Below are 9,570 nucleotides of genomic sequence, written 5' to 3' on the forward strand. Positions count from 1 at the left end.
TTACACTGTCTACAAAAATATGTGACTTATTATGGATCAGATAGTAGGTCAGTCATGAAATGGAGCATGAGCCTTTATTGTTGTAATTAAGAACACTGATTTCATACACCCATGTTTAGAGCAGCATTGTTCACAATAGCCAACAGATATTAGTAGAAGCAATCCAAGAGTTCATCAACAGGTGAAGGGATAAACAAAATGTATAATCCATACAATTGAATATTATTCAGCATTAAAAGGGAAAGGACTTCTGATACTTGTTGTAGCATTGAGGAAACTATACTAATTAAGCCAATCACAAAAGGACAAATACTGTATGATTCCACTTAATGAGGTTCCTAGAGTAGTCAACTTGATAGAGACAGAAAGTAGAATGGTGGTTTCCAGGAGCTGGGGGGAGAGAGGAAATGGGGAGTTATTGTTCAATAGGTATAGAGTTTCACTTTCAAAGATGAAGAGAGTTCTGGAGATTGGTTACCCAACAATGTGAATGTACTTAACACTACTGAACTGTCCCCTTAAAAATGGTTAGGATTTTTGACAGATGGTTGCTAGACTTATTGTGATCACTTTATTAGGTATATAAGCATTGAATAACTATGTTTTACCCCTGAAACTAATATAATATTGTATGTCAACCACACTTCAATTTAGAAAAATGGTTAGGATTGTAAATTTTACGTTACATGTATTTTACCACAATTTAAATTAAAAAAGAAACTGATTTCAACCAAACCAACTGTAGCTGCCATGGTGGCCACCAATTAGTGGGAGGGTGTGCTGCTTTACTCATCTGTAAGACCTGATGAAATTGTCAATGCTTCTCCCTGTCAGCAGCCAATCTCAGTGATACGCTACAGCTGTTTGTCTGTTTGCTCCAGTCCAAACAAGAGTCTGGGTTACCCACACTTGGCCTTTGATTCTTTCCTAAGGGAGCTACAAATATGACTGTTGAATTAAAGACTATGTGTGGAGAAAATGCATGTACATATCCCGAGGTGGTCAACCTGCTGAGCCCTTTACACCTGGGAGAATAAGTAGGAGTACTGAAATCTTCCATATAGGTCAGTAGTGTTAGACTACACAGTTGTCAGATGTAATGCTTTTGTTTCTGATGACATCATTGGAGCTCCTGGCAATATCCCAAGGTCTCTGTATTTGCACCCATGTTTTTGCATGGTACATGAATGTCAAGCCTTCAGTTTGGAACATGGGCAGTTCCCCCAAGCAGAGAATAGTTGAGTCCCTTCATTACTTAGGACATATTTAGCTTTGTGTGCTCAACAGTTTCAGTATGAATACTCTAGGTTAGAATTTCGGGCCCATTGATTCTTCTAAAATGTATTTGAATTGCACCAGCGTGTGTGTATTGAATATCTTTTATTTTTCCTAGTTGGGAGAAAGAAGGTGGAAGGACAAATATTTAGTGTTTCAACACAAATGAGAGCCCCTTTCAAGTCCAGCATATTAATTAACTAATAAATGATTATCCATCATAATAGTAGTATAGTGTAAACAGGAATCTACTTCTTTTACTAATATTTATGCCTTTATTTAGACATTAGCATAAAGTCTTTACGCTTCCCTCTCTGACTACCTACATATTCCATACGTGTGTGTAAGTGTGTGTGAGATACACTGTATCTGTAGTGCATCTATTATTGGTTATAGTGAAGTGTAATTTGGAACATTTGCAACTCACACTACTGAAAGAACAGAGACTTGCTTCTGATACCTATGACACCTACTACAGGCTTATTTCAAACAGGCAGCTGTAAAATAGCTTCTGGTGGCTTTACAGAAAATAAAATGCAAAGCGACAGTGTTTTACCCTGAATGTCTCTTGATTCAAACCCTCTTGAAAAATCGAGGTCACTCTGAAAACCACATGCCACCTGTTACAGGGAAGGGGCCAAATGACCTCTGACAGGACTGCTGCCAGGGAGGTGTGGATACATCTGTGATTTTCATCAGTATCCACCTTCTTTGGCCCATGAAAAGTCTGGGGCAAAACTTGGTTAGGGAACAGAAATTGCTTTCAAAAGACTGAGATGAAAGAACCTATGCAAGCAAATGGCTTAGAACAATAGCTGATACTCTTTTGCACATTCCTAAGAGCTGACCTGTCCTTGGCCTTCCAAAACATTGTTTCCAGAATATCAATCTCTCAGGGCACTGGAGAGAAGCCATAGCAAGTGGTGAGGCCATCGGGTGTGATCAGCGGGTCATGATGGCAGAAATAAAGTGATTCTGCCTCTCTTTCAGCCCCCAGACTCACAGATATAGTAGGACACTGTCAAGACTGAGCCTTTGCTCTAAGAGAGCTAGGATTGCTGGTTCTCAGGCTACTAAACTTAAGAAATCAAAAGTGGCCATGGCAGGAACTATTTGAATGGGGGTCGCAAACTTTGAAAAGGGGAAACGAGCTTTAAACCAAGTTTCCCAGTTTTGATTACCAAGGAGAGGTGTTTGTTTTGCTCAGAGAAAGAGTTCACAGGGGTGATTTCATGCAGAGCTAAGGGCAGCAGTAGGGTTTTTCTGCTGTCATAGCTGGGATTGATTACATCATCAGGGCTTTATCAGTCCAGTAGCTTTCTATGAATATGATATTAAACACGTGTGTGTGTGTGTGTGTGTGTGTGTGTTTGTGTGTGTGTAAACACAATGCCTGAATCAGGTAAAACAACCACCCACCGTTTCCCCAGCATTCCTGGGAATATTTGCAATATTAGGGCAGCTCTCTTATCTTCTGGTTATAGTAACACAAATACTTTATACAATACATTTCACTTAATGTTCATCACAGCTCTGTGAGATTGGTATTATTGTCCCTGCTATATAGATGGAAAAACTGATACTTAAAGAGGTTGAATAACACACTGTGGTAGATAACCAGGAAGTGGTAGAGTTGAGACTTGGGCTGAGGAAGTCCAAAACTTTGCTCTCATTCACTGTCCCACACGATAATTAGCACACATCGTATTGGCTGCACAGTCACCAAAGAATTCTGGGTGACCATCTGCAAAGTCCATTCACTCATTTTTCTCTCCTTTACAGAGCTGACCCACAAACCCATAAGTGTGGCATTGCCTCCCCTACCACTTCTACTTATGCTGCTTTCAGTCCTTCCAAAGTCAACATTTAACCCTCCTTTTTTCCATGACTCCAGTGGCCAATTCTCCCAAGTGTGTCCTGAATAATAGAATCAGGAGAAAACTGCTTGCCCGTGTTCCCTAGTAGAACGGCTGTTTCTCTGAGGACTTCTGGAGAGACACTGTTGACACAGCCATAATAACTGCCCAACCTTTTCTTTATCCAGAGCTCCACAATATCAAATCCTTCTGACAACTCCATCAGGAGGAAGAAAAAGTCAAATTAGGTGGTGATCATTAACTTCCTCTTTCCACCCTTTCATGGATGTCTTCATTCTTTCACTTCCAGCTCCTCAACTGCCTGGATTCTTTAAGACGCTGCACTATATTGCTGTATTTAAGACAGGTAGATAAATAGATGGAATCTAGATAAACAGACCAAGATATAGATATGCATGTATGTATGCATATGTATATCCTTGGTTTGGGTTCCCCCAGAAGCAGACCCTGAGATAAGGATTCACATGCAGGTAGGAAATACTAGTAGAGGAATGAAGAAATGAGAAATAGGAAAGGGAAGAAAACTAATTAAAGGAGAATAATCAATCACCTTTCTATTGAAGGCAAGTGGAGCGAGTTTAATTCCACTGGGGAATCCTGGGAGACTGTGTAGAACTTGCCACTCAAAGTGGATCACCACCCTCATCATTCTCATCATCCTGATCATCATAATCCTCCTCCTCCTCCTCCTCCTCCTCATCATCATCACCTCAAGCTCCATCCCAAATCCACTGAATCAGAATGTGAATTTTTAACAAGATCCTTAAGTGATAAATTTTGTAGAGTGCTGGGGGAGAATATACATCAAAGTTAAACTAACTAAGAGGCAAGAAAATAGTGAGATTTATCCAACTCCCCATTTGACATTGGTTATGAGCTATTTGAGAGGGTTTCAAACCTTTGGCATTTCTGGCTTGGCTTTTGTGTAGGTAGAACCTTAATGCTTCAGTGGCCAGAAAGAAAGTATTCAGGCAGAAAATGAAAAGTATATATTAGCAGTAAGCAGCCATCAGCATATACAGCTATTACAAGTTCATCAATGATGCAGCTAGATAGAAATATAATATTAAGGCTGAGGTTGAATTGAGATAATAATAACCACCACAGCTATAGTACTGATTCAATGTTAAAGACTCATCAAGTAGATTGACGTAAGCAAGATTTTGTCTAGGCTTTTATTATAAATAAAGCAGTTACTTTACCTAGTAAGAAATGCCATTATCACAATTACTTTTAGAATGTTATATTTAAAATAAAATAACATTAGTTTTTACTCAGTAGTTATTTCAGGGTCTCTCAAGTAAGCCATGAGTGAAATCAGGAAGAAGCATCCACATTTTATTTTTTATTATAATTCCTAATATTAACCCTCAGGAGCGGTGAGGAAGCATATGACCAATGTTCTTCATTGAAATCACAAGCTGTGTACCACACTTATTATGGAGTATATTCAGGAGCTGAAATTATAGTGGAAAAAAAGGAGTTGATTCCTATTATAACATTAAACACTGGTAAAGAGATTTGGATAACATTCAGAAAAATCCATGACTGCTCCCAGACATAATAGAAGCAGTTTCCAGGAAAATGTTTGTTTCATTATCTATCATTCTTTTAAAAAAGGAGTATTAAAGTATTCTAAATAAAAATACAAGGAAAAAATTCAAGATGCATCAAATCAGCTTAGAAAAAAAGTTTCTAAATCGATTTGTAAATCAGCTTAGAAAAAAATTAACCTCTTAGGAACATCAAACTTAAACCAAATCCTAAATAAGATTTTTATGTTTAACTAATAGGCTTATAAAAAGGTGTGAACCTAAAACTTGCGGACATGACAGGATATATTAATTATGAGCTCCAAATGTAAGTTCAATACTTGAACTTTATTAAATAAAACTTTAAATCACAATGAATTAACTATGTATTCTTTTATACATTCTTTTGCTCAATACAACATCAAATAACTTTTTAAATATTCAAAATAATGTAAAATTTCACTTGCTTTTCATTTATTAACCAACTACCAAAAATTGAAAAGCTTTTGTTGAGAAAATGAAAAGCTAATGCATATAGTATATTTTTAACATATGTTAAGTAATGAAATCCTATAGAATACATTCTTACGCCCCTTTTCCCCCTGCTATCGCCCTTCTTTCTACCCTTCAGCTTCCAGCAGCAAAAGCACTTTATATCTATTAAGTAAGTCTCTCCTGAATGCACCGAGCATAGAATTTTCTGTGCAGTTCCTCACACTACAAATTAGCTGCCGTATGTGGGATAAAATCTAGTGAAATCCTGCTTTTGCCAAAGTCATCGCTCTTCCTTCATAAGGAGCTTGTTCTCTGGCCATGACACTGAGAAAGACACCAGGAGCTTTAAATAATTTATTTATTTACAGTGTGGTTGACAGACTCATTGATGTTAGAAAGAAAAGTTCCGTCAAATTTGAGAGTTCATGCCTTACTCTAGTCTAAATTTCAGTTTAAAAAAAGCCAGTTTGAAATATCAATTTGGATTGGTGAGGGGAGTATTTTTCTCAAAGAAATTAAATGATTTTCCCTTTCCCCAAAGTATGTGTAGAAGACAACCTGTAGAGAGACTGAGGTGGGAATGCTGAGAGGTAGGCTGGAATGGCTTAATAGCAAATGACTCACTTCTGAGACTAAAGTTAAGAAGAGTGCAAAATGTGATGAATCTTTGAAATGAGAATACCAAGGGTCCAAAACTAAGTATGGGTTTATATAAAAAACTAAATGGCTCAAGACCAGTGCTGTTTAATAGAAGTGTAATGAGAACCGTGAAAGTGGGCCACGTACGTGCAATTCCAAATGTTATACTAGCCCCATCAGAAAAGAAACAGGTGGGCCGGCCGAGTGGCGCATTGGTTAAGAACTGGCTTGGGACGCCAGCTCTGAGCAGTAGGGCCCCGGTTCAGATCCCACAGGAGGGCCAGTGACACTGCCCTCTACAGCTAAGATGGTGAGCAGCAGCTCGACCTGGAGCTGGGCTGCCATGAGTCACCGGCGACAGCATAGGCTGCAGCCCCTGTGGCAGTGGACTACCATAAGCTACTGTGTGTGGCCGGCAGCCAGCGTGAGCATCCGGCAGCCGGTGTGAGCTGCCAAGAGCCACTGTGCGCGGCCGTCCAGAGGCCGATGACCGATCTGCCTCATCCAGGAAGAGCGCAATGATAATACCAACATGGGCCAGTGAAGCAATGTCCTCCACAACTAGACCGAACAATGAAAGGACAGCAACTTGTCTGTTCCCCTTCCCCCGATTCCCCAACGCTGTTCCCCTCCCCCAATTCCCCCACAAAAATCTTAAAAACAAAAAGATGGCAGAAAGCAAGAGCTTTGTCATACTCATATTTGTAAAAAAAAAAAAAAAAGAAAGAAAGAAACAGGTAAATTCATTTAAATAATATATATAATATATTATTTAACCCAATATGGACAAAATGCTATCATTATCAATATTAGTGAGATATGTAGCACTCTTTATTTCACACTATGTCTTCAAATTCAAGTGTGAATTTAATAGAGCACATTTCGAGTGCTCTAAAACCACCTCTGACTAGTTGTCATAGTGCTCCTCAGCTTAGGTCTAGACAATCTACTGAATGAACCAAATTGCCTTTAAGAAATATTTAGAGGCTCCTTGACAGCCAGATCAAAAGCACTAGCTATCACCATGAAGCCCAAAGTGCATTTTTATAATAGTGAGTTTAGACCTCTTTCATTTATACTTAGAACTCCAGGTACCTAATAGACTTTTCTTTAAGGATTATTTTGTCATTTGATTCAGTTTCACATACTCTCATGTATTCTAAACACACATATAACCAGCAGTCCCCCACCCGAACACATACACATAAGCTGCAGTATCCTATCCTCTAACCTTTAAGAATTGCTTTAAATTAGGAAAATACTTTAATCCTGATTCTCTTCTTAGTACAAAAGGCATCAGTATGTTTTGCTTAAATATGTGATCTGCCTAAGGGACAGAAAAACCCTTATGTCAAAGCTTCCCCTAGGTCTTTGTGTGACCAGAGGAAACACATCAAGTAGAAAACGGCTTTGTTGATTAAAAACGTGATATATACTAGAGCTTATTTTTTATGTGCTGTGAGTCTCTGGTCAAGTTTTGGAATTAGGAAACAGACCGAGGGCAGCCTGCCACTTTAGTGCATAATCATATATATCGCTCTCCCCTTGGGGGAGCAGTCTGAGCACATTACGCTATAATTAGAGAAATGTTTCTCATCCTTAATATGAATCTTGGTTGTGGTGTTTCTGAAACTTAATGTGTCTCTTGGGACAAGTTACCTGTGAGACGGCCCAGGAAAAATAAGAATAAGGCAGGTATGCATATTACACTACCAAGGGAATCTCAAAAAGCACTCAACTTGGAACATTTACCCTGGACTGTCCTTTAAAAAAAAACAGTGATATTCTAGTTTAACTTGGGAAATGACCTGCTGCAGGAATTGCCCTAGGTATTATGTTGGTTCAGGTGTGAAAACGGGAAAGAAGGGAATTCTAGGATATGGCTGATACCAGTGAGTAGGGGATGGGCTTCTCCAAGGGGAAATGAAGGTTCCCATTCTGGTGGTTTGAAGAAGAAGATTCCCCCGACCCCTAGGGGGAGATAGACCTGAGGCTCAGGGGATAGGGCTGGGTATACTGTGCATATATGCAAAGGGTTTAACTCTGAGCAATTTTTTCTTGGATTATTAGGATAGTCTTGTCAAGCACACACCATTAACTTTTCCTCCTATAGTCTATTCATTTACAGCCTTTCAATAAAAGTCTCGTGTGATACAGTAAAAGCAGGACCAGCTACATTATTTGCAGAGCCAGAGCAAAATGAAAACGTGGGAACCCTTGTTTAAAAATTATTAGTAAGAATTTCAACAAAATACAGTATATACATACAATGAAATATTCAGCCCTAAAAAGAAAGGAAATTCTGATACATCATCAGTAGAAAGCAACAGGACACTAAAGACAAAAGAAAATTTTAGAGGAAATTGGAATAAAAGGTAGATTACTTACAAACTAACAAAACAATTAGGCTAAAGACAGAATTATCATTGGCATTACCAGAGTCAGAAAGCAATAGAATAATGCCTTTAAGTATTTCCAGATAGTTGTCTATCTGGAAAGTTTTATCTAACTAAATTATTATTCAAGAATAATAATTCTTCTTGATTTTGAGATAAAGGGTATTCAGGTGGGGGTAAGAATAAGAACAAAGACTCAATAGGAATTTTGCTCAAAATGTCTCCAAATAAAAGACTACAAAACATCTCTTGTATAGAGATGTCATAAATAACAAAATAGAACATTGTGGCATCACATAGAATGACAAAGTATCATGTAAGAAAGCCCAATAAATGCTTGATGGATATAACTAAAATTGGTCAGACAGTGAAGTCTTGAAAGTTAGGGACACATTAGAAATAAGCTGCTTTCAAACTTGATAAATGCAATTTTGTTCACTCATATATTATTTTTTCCCTCTCCACTTCTTACAAAGATTTAAAGTAGCTAGTAACTAACTAGGGAAATAGCCAAAGATTTATTACCTGGCAGACATATTTTATATCCATTGTGTATTTCTCTAATTTCTCTTCAAGTAGATGAGAGATTACTGAGTGACTTCCACTCTACGATACTACATAATGGGAGAAAAACATAGATCTTATGTATGGCTTCTACTGTCTAGACTTCTTGCTTATTTTAGATCCATCTAATGCATGAAGGACAATGGGACATTTTCCAAGACTAAGAAGAGTAACATGTAACTGGAGTTGACATCATAGTCCTCCTTGTGTTAGGAAATTTCCTGTCATTGTTCCAAGAAGGTAAACACTTGGGAACCGCCCTGCAGGAAATGAATGGCTTCATGTAAATGGCCATTTGCCACGCAGTCTACTGTGTCATAAAATGTCTTAGAATGATGGCATCTCCTACTAGGCATCTTTCCTTAGAAAAGTTTAATTCATTCTGGAGAAGAAATTAGTAACTGGGGATTTACATTTCCTCTCAAAGAAAAGATTTTCCCCATGTTTATGAAAAATTATACTAGCAATAAATGATGCTTAACATTAGGCATTAGGTTGATATTTCAGATGCACTACGGCTTTTGAACGATATCAGGAAAGTCTTATATGTGTGATGCAAATGCTACATGCTGAGGAGCGGGAGTGTCTGAGTCCATCAGGTTTAAGTGTGCTTCTTTGGGATAGTGAAGAGGACTTTCCACTCAAATTTTAAAATTAATAATAAAGGAGACAAAGAAGCACCATGCAATTTCTTCCAAATGAGCAAGATAAGCATCCTTATGTTTTTCAAAGTTTGCCTAGATTTAAACTCCATTCTCATTTTTATGTGGCCTGTACTGGCCTTTTTTTTTT

Source organism: Hipposideros armiger, unplaced genomic scaffold (genome assembly GCF_001890085.2).
Source record: "Hipposideros armiger isolate ML-2016 unplaced genomic scaffold, ASM189008v1 scaffold_796, whole genome shotgun sequence".
NCBI lineage: Eukaryota > Metazoa > Chordata > Mammalia > Chiroptera > Hipposideridae > Hipposideros > Hipposideros armiger.